The sequence below is a fragment of the Pleurodeles waltl genome, chromosome 4_1, assembly GCF_031143425.1.
Source record: "Pleurodeles waltl isolate 20211129_DDA chromosome 4_1, aPleWal1.hap1.20221129, whole genome shotgun sequence".
NCBI classification, from domain to species: domain Eukaryota; kingdom Metazoa; phylum Chordata; class Amphibia; order Caudata; family Salamandridae; genus Pleurodeles; species Pleurodeles waltl.
This window is the reverse complement of record NC_090442.1, coordinates 530,016,074-530,032,932: the sequence shown is the minus strand read 5'-3', so window position 1 is coordinate 530,032,932 and position 16,859 is coordinate 530,016,074.

Genomic DNA, 16,859 nt, shown 5'->3' with positions numbered 1-16,859 from the left:
TCTTCTGCAGACCCATTTTCCCATTAAAAACAAACAAACAAACAAAAATTGGTAGTATGTTGGCTAATTTCTTGGTCTCCACCAGGGTAGCCCGCAAACTATGGGTACCTCCAGAATCCCTAGGATGTTGGAAAAAAAGGAAGCAAATTTGGTGTGAGTAGCTTATGTGGACAAAATGTTATGAGGGCCTACGTGCGAATGTCATAAAAAAAGACCTCACACCTGAGGGGGAAAAGGCCTGGCAGAAAAGGGGTTAATACTATGGTGGAGCAAAGTATTTAGTTAAGACATCACATTTATAAGTTTAGGCCATTACTTACCTTTTCCAAAGTTCTTTATTAGCTCCAAAATGAGAAAAATCTCCCTTCAGAAAACTTGGCACAGAGCATAAAACACTAACTGAGTGCACTCTTGGTTAACCTACCAGACTTTCTAAGTCTAGCAGCCAACCAGATGCCTTAATTCAGCCTTCCACCACTTCTTAGCCACCTATCCAGTGAAGTGACGTAATCATCTGCAGTGAGTGTGGGTACACTGTCTATATACCTGAGGTCAATTTTGTTTAGTTTATGCATTTAGCCTTTTTGGCTATATTTCTTATATTTGCACTTGCTGGAGTGCTGGGATATTGGTTTAAATACTTGACTTACAAGTAAGCCTTACTAACAAATCATGGTGAAATCCCAGCCGCTAGGCCAATGGATCTTTGTTGTTAGGTGAGATTAACTGGGAAAAGTACCTCAGTTAGTTTATCATATCATTTTCAATATACTTTACTCAATAATGAGTGTTGATGTGAGTTTAAGAGCTTTATTAATCAAATCTTTTAGTAGCTCATCCATAGTAAATCAGTATGAAATTCATCAATATAAATGATCAGTTTAATCAATGATCATAAATAAGCAATCAATAACTCATAATCAACACATAAAGCATGTTCCATAAAGGAAATAATCCCTAGTCCAAGAATGAGGAAGTTTATGGGATCTGAGAAAAAGGTGTCAGCCAGAACCCATCAACAGTTCTAAATTGAGAGAGAGAAAAATCATAAAAAATAAAGCTTTGGCAATAATATCAGCTCAAATTCAATAATCAATCAAAGCAGAAACTCAGTAGAGTCTCAGCTGAAGCAGGATATATGTGGGCAGAGGAAAGTGTCATACAAAACAATCAGTTTGACCTACCCTAGGAACCCACATCATTGTATACAGTATAATCTAAGCACCTGCAACATGTTGATTCTTTATACTTTAGTCAGCCAATCAGCTGTTAATGTCCTCATGGGAAAAGTAAACTCCTATTTCTTCTCACCAGGACACAATATCATAGATGGCAACATCAAGTGGCTGCAACCTCTTCTGACCACTAAATGTCTTTATTTTTCACTTTGTACAACTCTACCTTTAATTCAGAAAAACACGTTTTGCCTATGGGTGCACTCATGTCTAACCTTCTAAATAACTACTCTATTCATCTATCAACAACAGTCCTTGTCTTAGTAGAAAGCATATTTTTCCATCAATACATTGTTTCGTTTTGTGGCTGATCCTTACCGTTCATTTTCTTCTAGAAATTGCATTAAGTATGAATTTCAATAACCTCACTAGAAAATAGATGGCTTATTCTGTGTTTCACAGTGTTTTTTTGTGTAAATAAAAACATTTGCAGGATTAAACTGCAAACTTTTACTCAATTAATTCATATTATGAAAATATGCCTCTGGGAATGTAAAAATAAAACATTTCACATTACTGGACTAAATCAGTCTTCACAAAATTCTGCTTCAGCTCTTCAAGCTTAATACGTGTAACTATGGCTGTTTTGTACGGTTTTCTTCTTAGCAAGTTAAAAGTGTGTGTTTTTCTTATGAGGCCTATATGTTAAATTGTACACGTTATTATTGCTGAATGCATTATTTGCTCAATTTTTTAAAAATTGCTTCATCAATTACCCTATCTGATTGTTATGTTGACAGTCACAAATTCTACACAAATATATCGGCAGATCTCACTCTCTTATTCATTTGAGTCTTTCCTCTTTTTTTCAAACCTATAGATAGTCTTTTAATTCTTTCTTAATTCTTTGATTTCTGTCCATGATACGTATTCTTTCAAGATAACATTTGATACCCTTATAAAAGCCAAATAAGGTCTGTAAGCAAAAATCAAATATCAACTGGGCCATATTAATATTGCTCGAAAACCAATTGGTAATAGCAAAAACACATCTACTTAAGTTGTTTAATACACTAGCAGTGTCTAAAGATTCTAATTCAGGTTTTAACGCATAAATATTCCTTGAATATTCTAAAATCGTCTTACTCACTCAGGGATGTTGAAGTACAGCAATACTGAGCTTTCAGCATCTTGCAGACTTCTTTCTCTGTGAGTAAAATGTCTAATTCTAAGTGATTTTGTAAAAGCATGGACCTAATAGGAACTAATTCTGTATTTACAACTAATAATGCACCAGAAGTGCTGGTTGCTAATTTGTCTATGACTGTTGAAAGCTTTCTGATGTTCTCACCATTTAAAACAACTCTAACTGTTATTATTGGATAATTGCTCCAAAAATGTCTCCAGCTTCTTGTGTCCCATCCTTTACACTACATGTCTACGTGTCTGTGTGAAGGTGTCAATTACAAGGCATCTGTACTGGTCACATGGTACATTTAGGAAATATTAGGCCTGTTGTGTAGCCATTTTAGCTTTAGTTTTATACATGTTATTTTAGCAAACTAGGCCTGCCTTTGTGCACTTTAAACTAGATATATTTTATTCAGCTTTGTTTTATTATTTTAACATTGGCCACATTTGCTGTCTAGTTTTGTTTTCTCTGGCTGTTCTTCTCCTAGGTCAGCACTACATTCTTAACAAGACATTTCTTTCACTCTGTGCCTTCTCAAGGCTAAAGTAAGATAGGTTTCCAGCAAAAGTGGTATGCCTTGTCTCTAATGTTCACAGCAACATACACACTCTTATGTGGGGATCCTTTCTTGGAACATCAGATGTTTTATTATAAAAACACTATTTTGATCCATGTACGTTAGAGGGAGATTCCAGCCAGATGACCACAACTGTATGCTGATTGCTTCGCTGCAGCTGCTTGTGTAGACTACAGGCCTCTTGCTCAGTTATGAGGAATGATGTCTTCCCAGGGGGAACCTAAAAGGCAGAATTAGAGCGCTAGCATGCAGTGCTTTAATATAGCTTATGTAGGAACTATCTCTACAAACCTTAGTGACAGTATGGTAGCGTTATTCTTGTGTTTTACTCTCCTTGTCACAATTTTAATCTTATTGTGCTTCATCGTCCTAGTTATTGCAATGCATGCTTTATTTTCTAAGATGCAGTTACCTCAATAAAACCTTCATGAGCTATACTCTGCCTCTGACTGTCCTTGCATATGTGAGACTAATGTAACTGGGAGAAACGGATGAGATCTGAGTGACCACGATTCCCCTGAGGAGTTATGTATGTCTTGCGCTCAGTTGCTCCAGTCATCCCTGCTCTTGAGTGGAGATGAGACACTGCTAGTTAGCCAGAATAAGCCCGGATTAGGCTGACAGGTATCACATGGTACGGGATCAGACTCAGTCCCCCGCAGTATAGGTGATTCTGCCGCCCGAATCCAGTAGTCTCATTAGGTTAATGAGAACCTACGTGACATGGTGCTGCCAACGTTTGGTCAGGAACTAATTTTCAGGCCCTCTGGAGTATCTCTGTCTCACTATATGCAAAAGACACCTCAGTCCTATATTCGGAAACGTCCGTGGTACTGAGGATTGTTCCTCCTCAGCTAAGTAGGGAGTACTTAACTAACGCTGTAGGTTGTTCAAGCTTGAACCCTAAAAGGATAATCCCCATTTGGTGGCCTTATCTTGGAACAAAATTTACCATTTATCATTTCAAACCCACAACGGGTAGCAATTGCAGTTAATATTCGACCACCCCTTACTGCATATTTATTTGCACATGGCCTAATGGCCCAGGGGGTCCAGTTACATTTGTAGTTGAAGCTCATGCAGCATACACAACAGAATGTTTCCATTCTTGGCTCACATTTCCAGTAGCTGAGGGGCACCTTAATACATTTCACCACTAAACACCGGCAAACATACCTGCACAATATAGAGCTTCAGCATATTCAGAAATACTGCTATCATATCAAGACCATAATAATTGGCTTGATGGTGCCCTACCACACACAGTCCTGTTAGGTTAGGTCCTCTAAGTAATGATGGTCCTACCAGGCCTTTATTGGCCACATAAACACCGCACCCTGATGTGGCAACCTTGGCGGTATCTGAGGTTCTCCACTTATATACTGAGCTTTCAGCAAAATACAGACTATTAGTACAATATGAAATGCAAACATTAAATACAAACCCAGCACATGCTGCCCCAGTGCAATCACATGCAGCAATGCTAGGCATTAATCCTGCAACTGTACATTTGATCATGGGTAAGGTACCCGCCAAACGGGAAGAGATTCCGTTTTGGTTAGCTCAAAAAATAAATGCACTGGAAGCCGTATTTTCCCATACGGGACCTCAGGATATATATAGAATATTAACTATGTGCTTGCCATTTGGGATGGTTCCTACAGTAGATAACTGCAATACTTGGGGCACAGTATTTGCCACGCTCTCTACTACCGTACACGGTACACCAACACTTGCCAATTTTCCGGAAGTGTTAAAACAAATTCAAGATGAATACCGGGCTGCCCAGGCTCTAGACTTGGGGATGCAACTAAAGGGCAATTTTGCCACTGTATCTTCCATTATACTAAGTATTTTTAAAGGGGCAGCAGTAGCAATCATAGTGCATATGGGGTACCGGTATGTTCCTGTACAGGATCAAGAAAGTGAGCTGCCAAAGATTATCGGTGAGACCTATTCTAGTATTGGTCGAGATAGCCGGGGGGCCAAACCCATAAAACCACAATTTCAGTGTAAATCTAATCAAGATTCTACTAAGCAAGCACCTGAGGGTTCTACAAAATGATGGGATAAAAAACAAACAAAAACTAAAAAAGAAAGGGGAGAATTTCCACATTTGGAGACCCCTCAGAATAGATATAATCTCAAAGATAATATAAAAACACCTGACAGATATCAATATACTGATACACTCAAACCTCGTTCCTTTCAGGACTCACTGGGAAAACGCAGTGAGAGAGGTGAGCGGTCAGAGTGGAGAACTGAACTGAAACTGAGACAGGAATCACAACGCTCAACAGAAGTTTCTGTTAAAAAACAAAAGAGAAACTTCCCCAAACAAAAACCCCAATTTAAAAAGAAAAAAGTGGCAGCAGTTGCAATTCGTCATGCCACTCAGGAAAAGGACTCTATTGAAGAACAAGTCGTGGGCACTATGTAGCAGAGGTCACAATAGTTCACCAGAATCTTCAAGAGCATCTGGAGGTGAAAGCAACTGATAATTTCCTACAAGTTGAAACTGCGGGCATATGTGTCTCTATGCCTGACATGGTGTACAAATTAACAATACAGTTAGAAGGAGACATTGAACGCACAATAGGCGCAATTCTTTGGGCCCCGTCATTAATATCTATGATATTTTACTGGCTGAAAAGGATTGGCCACCTGAATTTGTCTCTACGTGCCTATATGGGGAACCTTCTTTCTCGCTTCTTGTTCCCAATGAGCTTGTAGAATCCTATGCCATTGATTGGGCATTGGTACAGGCACCCGTGTTACACGGCAATCACGTAGGATGGGATAAGATTCCCCCATAATGTAATTCCAATTAAAAATTAACCTCAACCTAAACCCCAATACCCAATAAAACATGATGCTAAAGCACCTGTGATGATGCAACCAAATCAGCAGTAGCTACAGTTTCTGTTGCTGCTGTAACTCATTTTAGGACAAAACCGGACGATGAAATATGGGCTGCCGTGACAGCCACGGCTGAAGGCATGCCCTTGCCAAAAGCAGATCCTGCTAAATATTCCTAACAGGTGGAAGACTTGTTTTCTGCCATAGCTATAATATCAGGTGTGGATAATCATGAGATTCTGAACAAAGATCGAAGACCAGAGTTGATCAAAGCACCCCATGAGAGAGTTATTTCTGCCCATGCTGGTGTGGCAGCTACAATATCATTGTTGCAAGCTCGTTATTGGTGGCCAGGTCTATACAAACATACAAAGCCGTATGTCCTTTGTTGTGATATCTGCCAACAAATTAAGGGGTCCACCATCATACACCCACCGCAGACACCCCTCCTAATTTCTAACTAACCATTACAATGTGTGTACTCGGACTATTGCGGTCCCTTGACACCTGACAGTGCATACAAATACATCTTAGTCGCTGTTGACTTCTGCTCCAGATTTCTATGGGTATGACCACAATGCACGGCTGACGCTCAGATTGTTCTTAAAGATTTGCGAGTCTTTATCTACACATATGCAGTTGCGACTTTCCACTCTGACCAGGGCCCTGCTTTTGCCTCAATGGCATTCAGGGATGCCATGGCTTTGTTAGAGGTCCAACTACGTTACTCATCTCCATTTCATCCCGAGGGAAATAATGTTGTGGAGTGACGAAACCTAGATTTAAAGCAATCCTTAACAGCCAGAGTACTAGCCATGGGTCGTAGTTGGCTTAATCACCTATATGGAGTCCAGAGAGCACTTAATAATCTGCCTAGAAGGTCCCTGGGGGGTCGCACTTCATATGAGTGCCTGTTTTGAACTCAAATGTATCTTCCAGATCTTGATGGTCCTGGCGTGCAGGTGGCAGAAACACCCTTTGACATAAATTAATGTGACACTGTCTTGCAGGAATCACAACAGTTCTGTGATGACAACGCTTCTGCTAGTGCTGCTTACTTAGGAATTAAGGATGTACCAATACCATCTACCGGCTGGATTGCAAAATGTTGCTGGTCAAGATGTCCCTTTACAAGTTTTGAGCAGCAACGCTGACACCTCTCCAAGCTTGGGGAGGGTGAAAAATGATCTTTCATTAGTTCCACTAGCATCTTTTACAACGAGCAACACAGAAGATGTTGACCAATCATTCTCAAATTCTACACAAAATAATGACATTGTCTATTACGAACCACCACGGGAGACTACTGTTAGTTCTCCTCTTCAGAACATGGCTCCAGTTTGTGCACGAACTGCTTCTGGGTACTTTGCCAATGTCAATGACACCTTCTCTGACTCACCTGCCTCCTCTACATTTGAACTGTCAAAAACACGTAAGCTGATAATTTGGCTCAAAACAAATTACTTTGTTCTCCCATGGAACTATCTGTGACTTTCCTTGACCATAATAGCTTTCCTTCTTTGGACTGGTTTTGTTATTACTTTCTTTCTACTAATATATGGTCAATACCTTCCTGAACGATCAACAGTTGAACTGGTGCATGAGATCCTGAAACCCCATTTTTCTTAACACAAAGTCCGCAGAGACCTGCTTCGGCAGCGAACTTGGCTTGTTATCTGAAGGAAGTACTGGTCCCCTTGATTAGACCTGCATTCCAGGTGCTCTCGAATGGCAGCTATGTGCTTCTTAATAGTGAGAGCTGTTGTGAGATGCAACCTGGAATAGTTTATGTTGTTTCGGTCTCCCAAATTGTTACATGCTGCTCGAACGTACTTTTTCCTCCTACACGACAGAAGGAAGTAGTTGAGATATGGCCCCACATCACTACTTCAATTGTGAATTTTGACAAGTTGAGAAGACTCAAGTTTTTATTGTTTCAAAAACATGTGGCACTTACATCCGCACGCGAGACCTATGCGCTTCAGGTTGCAAAGTCATCTGCAGAAATACAGTCCCTTTTAAGTAACTTTCTGAGACACTTCGGTGAACTTGTGGGTCAGATATTTAACACGTCCAGTACGACTGGAATCGCAGATTTCTTTAAGGCTGTTGGTTCTGGTTTAGTACACACCCTTTCATCTTTATTTGGCTTATTACCTTCAGCCATATATTCAAAATTTTCCAGTATTTTCAGGGGAATTCCAATAACGTTTGCAATAATAGGTGGCATTTTGCTATTGCTACTTTTTCTGCACAATGGTTGTCCCTTTGCAACAAGGAGGACTGAAAGCGCTTCCATTAGCGCAGCTGTGTCGTGAACACATGATGCAGTACTTTGGAGCACCACTCCTGGAGCAATTGGAGTGTGACTGGTCTCTGTTATTCAGACCAGTTTTGCAATATGTGCAGCCCCTGTTTTGGTGCCCTTTTGAATGTGCACTGAAAGTTTCTTTCTACGCCCGGTTGCTTTCATTGGATGCTGATCTTTTCATGTTCTCGCTGATTGCTCCTTACCTGACATGTGCATTGAGGGTGCGTTTGCTACGGGAAGCTGTTTATGAGTTTCCCTTTGTGGATTATGTGGCCTTAAACTCACCGTTGGGCACACCACGGAATGCTGCAGCCTCGGCTAGAGCTCAGGTTTTGGAACACGAATGCTCCCTTTGTGTTCCTTGACTATGAACTTTCTAGTTTACCACCTGCCGAAGTGAAAGATTTCCTATCCTCAATTGTCCCGGATTCAATTGGTGACTTTGAAAGTGACTCTGACTTTTGAAATTCAGCTTTCTCGATGCCACTATTAACATTTTAAATTATCCTTTTAATACACGCTCAAGTATGTTTCGACTTGTCATCATTAACAGTAGGCTTTAAGATGCATTTTAGTGGCTCATATATATGAGATTAGGCTTTGAACCACCTTTAACCGGCAAGGGGAGGGTGTTGTGTAGCCATTTTAGCTGTAGTTTATACACATTATTTTAGCAAACTAGGCCTGCCGTTGTGCACTTTAACCTAGATATATTTTATTACGCTTTGTTTTATTATTTTAACAATACCCACATTTGCGGTCCTGTTTTATTTTCTCTATCTAGCTGTTCTTTGCCTAGGTCAGCACTGCATCCTTAAGCAAGCCATTTCTTTCACTCTGTGCTTTCTCAAGGCTACAGTAAAATAGGTTGCCGGCAGAAGCCTTGTCTCCAGTGTTCACTGAAACATACACACTCTTACCTCGGGATCCTTTCTTGTAACATCGTATGTTGTATGTTGTATAAAAACACTACTTTGACCCATGTACTTTAGAGGGAAATTCCAACCAGATGACCACAACTGTATACTGATTGCTTCACTTTAGCTGCTTGTGTAGACTACAGGCCTCTTGCTCAGGTATGAGGGATGATGTCTTCCCAGGGGGAGCCTGAAAGGCAGAATTAGAGCTTCACATGCTGTGCTCTAAGATAGCTTATGTAGGAACTATCTCTACAAACCTTAGTGCCAGTATGGTAGCGTTATTCTTGTCTTTTACTCTCCTTGTCACAATTTTAATCTTATAGTGCTTCATCATCCTAGTTATTGCAATGCATGTTTTATTATCTAAGATGCAGTTACTTCGATAAAACTTTATTGAACTATACTCTGCCTCTGACTGTCCTCTGCATATGTGAGACTAATGTAACTGAGAGAAACCTCTGAGTGGTCTGAGTGACCATGATTCCCCTGAGGAGTCATGTATGTCATGCGCTCGGTTGCCCCAATCATCCCTGCTCTGGGGTGGAGCTGATGCACTGTTAGTTAACAGGAATAAATCCGGATTAAGCTGACAGGTATCACATGGTGCGGGATCAGACTCAGTCCCCCGCAGTTCAGGTGATTCTGTCACCCGAATCCAGTAGTCTCATTAGGGTAATGAGAACCTACACGACAGGCCTAAATATCAAATAGCTTCCCAATCAGTTGACAATTGAATATAAGCATCCTGGCCACAAATGAAATAAACTCCAGGAATGACTAATCCCATTCCCAGTAAAATTTGCCATTTACCCCATCAGTTGTGTGTCCACAACTGCTATTCCCTACATGTCTTTCTCTAAATTGTCTTCTTTTTTTGTGAATGCAAATTTTCCCTTTTTGTCTCCAGTCCATTGTTAATTGAGGATAAGCCATTTTATTCCTAAATTCATCTTCTTCTCCCTTTCTCCAAACATTTTCCCAAATGTCTCCCCGTTGGTTTCTACTGCATGAAATGGTGATTCTCCTTTGCTCTAACAAATACCTTTTCTGATAATCTCATTAAAGAGGTTAAAGTGTTTGCTTATGACTTAACCATACCTATGGGTGGGATTGGGGATGGCAAGAAATAATGCCACGCAGTATCCATTTCTTTTGGCTGTCGGTGTCGGTGTAAAACCATCCTTTTCTGAAAACAAATCATATTTGGGATATTAATATTCAAAATGCTGCTGCCTATATACTAAACTGAGCAAAATACTACATGTAATTTCATATGATAAAAAACGTGATGGTATGTCACCTCCTCCACAGCTGACGAAGGTAAATGAGCACACACATAGCAGTCTTTGACATCTAAAGCTTGTTTGTATTCCTGCATTGATCAAGAATAAACGTAATATATGATCTTCTTTCTTGTAATCTACAAATGAAACCTTCACTTGCTCCTCATGAATATTGTGTGTGTGTGTGTGATGGGTATGGATATTGAGTTAGTTCTCTCTGTCTCTGGTGTGAGATAATCTACAACGTAATTGTGACCACTAATACTATTAATATAAAAGTAATGTCCATAATTATCTTGCGTGTAGCTCTGGTTAGGAAACACCTATTTGTCTGTAGTCTGATCTAAATTGGAAAGTGTAGCAGTATGAAGTGCCAATAGTTCATCTTCAGAGTCTGTTTTTCGTAAGCAGTCTTTATTTCTTGGCAAATTGTTCTTTTGTTATTATTTACAACACTTTTCATATAGTCACTCTGTGGCATAGGGTTCAAAATGTTCTTTGCTCACATCAAGCAAATCTGACATTGTAACACTAAGCACTTGATTCATGTAGTTAGTCCAATCAGGTGTGGAATACCTTCAACAAGGTACTCTAGCTCTCTTTCATCTCCTTAGAGCCCTTTGATTTTCATCTTCTGTGTCACACATACCACTTGTCTCAGTCTCCTCAGCAATTGTTGGTGGTATGTGTTCAACTGGCACACTTGATTTCTATTTCTTGTGACCATAGTTCCTTGGCCATACAGCATTGTGAGTGACTCTACTTGATCAAGTGCTTGTCCCTGCACCCTGATCCTTGTGTTGTTATGGTGTTACCTCAGCTAACCTCTCAGGTTGCACTCTGGTTTCATCTTATTCTCTAGAAACTTCAGTCCCATTTTGCAGAACCACAGGTAACTGGATAGGTGGGTCTGTCTGTATTTCTTTATCCCTTTCTTCTCTCTGCTGTTGTGCCTCTTCTTGCGTTTGGACTACTTGTGGCACTGACACCAGTCCTCTTGGTTCTGACTTGAAGAACACTATTTCTTCATATGGGTTTCTTGCATGCACCCAGTTGGGTATTCCGGCACATTTAACAGCAGTATTGATGATTAAGACTACCTGGTACGGGCCTTTCCACCTTGGCTCCACAGAGGACTTTCTCACATACTTCTTCATCAACACCCAGTCGCCGGGGGTGAGGTCATTCCACTGTGCTTGATTCAGATTTGCAGTGACAACTTTAACCTTTCGAGAAACAGACTGCACCACATCACCCAATATTTTGCAGTAATCTAGTATCACGCCATTTGTGATGTTCACAAGTGTGTTTCTAGGTACAGCAAGCAGTCTCATTGCATGCCCTATGAGAACTTCATGTGTTAGTAAACCAGTCCTCCTGTTGGGGGTACTTCGGATGCTCATCAACACCAAGGGAAAAGCATCAGGTAATTTCAATGAAGTGAATGCACATACTTTTGCTGATCTTGACATTATAATGGTGTTGAGCTGTTCAAGGATTCCAGTGGCTTCTGGATGGTAACTACACTGCAACCTCTGCTTCACTTGTAATGCTGCACATAATATCCTGAGGATCTCATTATTAAAATGAGTCTCAATAAAGTCCATTGGCATCCTGTTGAAGGGACCACATGATCGCCGTATAAAGATCAATGTTACTGGGGTTCTTCTCCTTACAGTCATCTGTTGACAGGTTACAAAACAATCGCACAGTTACTCTGCAAGCATCCTAAAACTAGGATTAAGCCAGTTCTCTCTGTAAATCGATTTCCAGCTGTGACATACCCATTGGCACTTCTGTGAGCTGCACATTGAACAACTAGATCATCTGAGGGTTATTACAATGCATCTAATACTCTCCTTGCATGATATCCATTCCTTATAGGGGTGCCCTTACGTGAACAAAATCATGGACCACACCAAAGCCATAAACATAGTCACTCTAAATTGGGCAGATAGACTGCATGCTCTTGTAAGGGCAATCAAATCTACAAATGTGTGTCCTATTGTAATACCTCGAAGCCACAAAGCTTCTCCAACCTCTTGAACTGTGCAGACAGCATAGGTTGCTCTCAGAGCACTTTCATTGGTTCTCAAACATGAGCCATCCAAATGAACTACATAATTAGGTTCAATCAATGGTTCATCTTTATATCTCGGCTTGGAGCATCAATCCATAACATATAGACAATCATGCTCGACCTTACCAACTTGAAGATCATTTTCAGGGAGTGGTAAAAGAGTAGAAGGGTTCAGTGTCTGACACCATTTCAAAACAATATTTTCCACATCTAGATCAGTTGCTCATATTTTGTTAATCTGCTGCTGGCCATGTAATGTTTTTTTGTCCTGAAAAGCAGGATTTTCACAGGATGGGGAACCAAAACAGTTAAAGGATGCCCTATCACTATGTTCTTGCATCCCTCAATGCTGACGCCAACTTCTGTGACTGCTTTAAGGCAGCAGTCCTGGTGGCTACAAGTTCCAGAGTAAGTGATCAGAAAATAAGGCATAGTTCTTCAAGAGTCTCCATCCATCTGGGTAAGCACTGAGAGAGTGCTGCCCCCCATCTACTGCAATGCAAGGTGAACATTTTACTGTAATCAGGCATTCCTTGTGCCAGGGCATTACAGAGACATTCTCTTAGCTCCAGTAAAGCTTTCAAGCACTTGTTGTCCCATGGAAGCAGATCAGACACATCTTTGTTTGTCTGCCTCAGTAGAGGCTTAGCTATGAGGGAACATTTTGGAAACCACTGTCTACAGTAACCATTTCTGGGACATTCTGGCTCCACTCTGAGTTCTGGGCATATTAATCTGCAACATCATTTTCACTCTCTTCTATAAAACGTTTCTTGCTCCTTTCTCCATGATATGTTTCAAATATTGGACCTTCCTTTGATAGTACTGCAGTTTGTTAGAGGGCACTTTATGTCTATTCTCAATATGGTAATTCAGTAAGCCTGAAGTATCCTGTTTACATGCTTCATGAGTGTTTGATGCCACAAGTAGGTCATCAATATAAGAATCGTCAGGATTCAAGATTTTTCTTCACAATCTGATTAAAAATGGAGAGACTCTTGGTATACCCATATTGAACTCAGAACCATGCCACAACCCTTTCTTGAAACATTCAAGAGAACAAGAACTGACTATTTGTCATGCAATTAGGTGATGAAAAAAGGCTTAGCAGAGATCCACAGTGATAACCCATTCTGCAGTGGATGGAATTTGGAAAAGAATGGTGGGTGAATTTGATACCACGAGACAAGATGAAGCCACAATTTCATTAATATGTTGGAGATCCTGTACTATTCTACATTTACTTTTGGGTTTCTGTAACCCTATTATAAGAGAAATACAAGGGCTCTCAACAATCTCCCTCAAGATTCTTTTCCTCAACATGTCTTCAATTATTGATGTCATTTCTGTCACTGTCTCTGGGGTCAAATTGCACAGTAGCTTTCTCAGAAATATGGCATTAGGTTCCACTGTGATCTGGACTGGTTCTACACCTTGTATTAATCTGATATCCTTCCCTGTCAAATCCCATACTTCTGGGTTCCCAACATCTTTCAAATCTGTGGGGCATTCATCTAGGGTTCTTACTGGGTACAATCCTACAGAATCTTGTTGGGTCAATCTAAATGCAACATCCTCATCATCTGTTTGAAACTCTACTCCATCAGGTATACAGTAAATTGTGTAAATTAACTTGCACAACAAATCACTAGCGGGTTTACGGGACTCAAATCACACACCACAAACCAGTGCTTTTCTTCAAATTAACCTATTTTTTATAAGGCTTTTTAGACTGGATTTGTGATCTGGTTATGTTTAACTCCTACAACTTAGATATTCTTTCCTCAGAGGGGTAGGTTTGGAACTTCTGCAAGAATGATACAGAATCGCCATTTACCTCACCTTCTTCTAGTGGACCACTCTGGTCTATTTCTAAGACTTTCACAAGAATTGCACCAAGCATGCAATCTTCCTCCTCCTACCATCACCATCATTATGAATCGCCAGAGTCAAAGCTCTCACTGTCCAACATAGGAACTGTTGAAATGGGTTCTGATTCTGATTCCACAATGAGTTTGCATTTGCTCTCGACATCTGATTCATTTTAAATCTGGGGTTGCCTCTACTTTTGAAGCCATCAGACTTGTGGGACTTGCATCATTGGAATCTATGTCTGTATTGACACTTACATTTGCTGAACAGGTACATTTGGTGTTTGCATTTGATTTCCTCCTTTCATTTGATTATTTCCACCACTCATTCGATCTGGATTAAGTCTACACTCCCTCTTCCAACGTGCGATTTTGTTACAAACATTACAGGAAGTTGTTTTATTCATGGTTGAAATATCTACACCAGAATTCAAATCAATCACAACTCCTCGACCTCTACACTGTGACACCATCATACCTCCCTGAATACCTTGGACTCGAGCTTGGAGACCAACACCTTGCATTCCACTTGCATTCCCCGCAATTGACTGATTCTGAGTACCTTTCTGTGCCAGCTTCGTCTGAGCCATCATAAACTTCCATTTTAGCTTCCTCTGCTTCATTTCTTACTCATCACTATGCAGGATCTCATCTAGCGGTTTTGTCTGCCAGCAAAGTCCACTCTTTTTTATATATTGAGTGATTTCTGACCTCAACCCGATAAAAAACTGTGACACAAAGAATCCCATCTCACTCCGATCAAGATATGACTGTCCACTATGATGGCGATAAAAAACTCCAATAATCTTTAATTCATGCACTGAAATTTTTTAGCTCTTGTTTAGTTCTCTTTATCTCTACATAATCAAGATCTTTTGGCTGAACCTTGCCTTTCAGATAAGTGATCACTTCATCATACTTTTTAATTACCAATAGAGATGACACATTAATGCATTGACCTCTTGCAAGTTCAGTACTCGCCCACTGTACAACAATTTTTAATTCTGCCCACAAATCATTTTGAAGCACAATATCAAAGAAAGTGTTCAAATCCATCCACAGCACTTTTGAAATCTTAACAAATCTGTTCGCACGTGTACACAGCTGCATAAGATTATCTCTCAATTTTGGAAAATCATTCGTAAAATGTTGCAAGATCTCCCCTATTCCATGGTACATGGACATACCCATCAGCTCGTATCTCCCTAATTGGAATCGCCAAGGCTTCTTCTTCATCTGGGGGACCTGGCAGTGACTTATCATTTACTCCTGCTGACTTTTCCAGTTTCTTTTTCTTTTCATGTTTCTTTGCTCATTTGCTTTCTAATTTCTCAAAAACCGTCCATTTTCCAATGCATTTTACTAATTCAGTAATGTGTAAACGCATTACTGAAGGGAACATAGTCTCAATGCATAGTCTCAACAGCTTCACCGCTTAATTGTACACTGAAAGTTCTCTATAATGGAAGGCTCTTTGAGGGATCACCCTTCCATATGCACACCAATTCAGTTAATTTATCATGTGTAGTAGCAACACGCATTGCAATTTCTTTACATAAATAAATCAAATATTTTTCTTGGTAATGGTTCACATGTTCAAGATCTAAACATTCCCAAATTATTTCTTATAGTTCTACCTTTAATCTCAGGGCATTTAATGGTCTCTCCTCCTTTGTCTCCTATATGACAACAACCTGATTTTCTGTAGTTCCTGTAATTTTCTTTTCTGTTGTTTCTTTAGACCATGAATGAAAAATCCCATCTTTAAACAAACTGGTCTCTCCCTGGACTCAAGGTGTTGTAAGCGCAACGTCACTCTTCTCTTAATGACTGAATAGTATGTGGTGGTGTCCAAGCAATAACTTGTGAATTTATGATGTTGGGATGAACCCTGTCATAAGTGCTACTCCAACAGTCCTTGAACCATGGTATGTGTGACAATATTATTTGAGCAGTTGCTTTTGATAGATGTGCAGTTATCAATCTAGTAAAATGTACTGGTATAGTCATAATAGAAGCAGTAACACCCGAAGGCATCACTATCAGTACATTTTCAACTCAAGTGAGCACAGTATTTGCAGTAACAGGTTGTAAAGTAGTCATAACAAGCTGTGCCATTGGCCCCAGTCTTTCAACTTTTATTGTACTCAGATCAACAGGGGGTGCATCAAAGATGTTGCAGTACTTTCAGTAGCAGGGCCCACAAAAGGCAGTGCACACGCAGCTAACAATCCATCCAAAATGTCAACCCCTGATACACTTTTGTAGTCTGATTTATTTTAATATTTTACATCCTGATCTTCCTAGGACTTTGTATTGTTTGTATTTCAGCTTTCTCATTATTAATTGCTGGGAACAATTTAGCTCCCTCAACTCCGGCTCTCCTCCATCCATGCTGTTGTTCATCCCATGGAGCACCTGCATAACTGTACACTGCTCTCTTAGCCTTGTTCTGGTATTTCCCATTTTAGCATGAGAAACCTTCCTCCAAGCATTAGGAGGTGACTTCATTTCATAAAGCTTTTCTCTCAACATATAAATAAGTTGTAATTCAAAGGTACCATATCTCGGGAAGCTCAAAGTAAATTTTT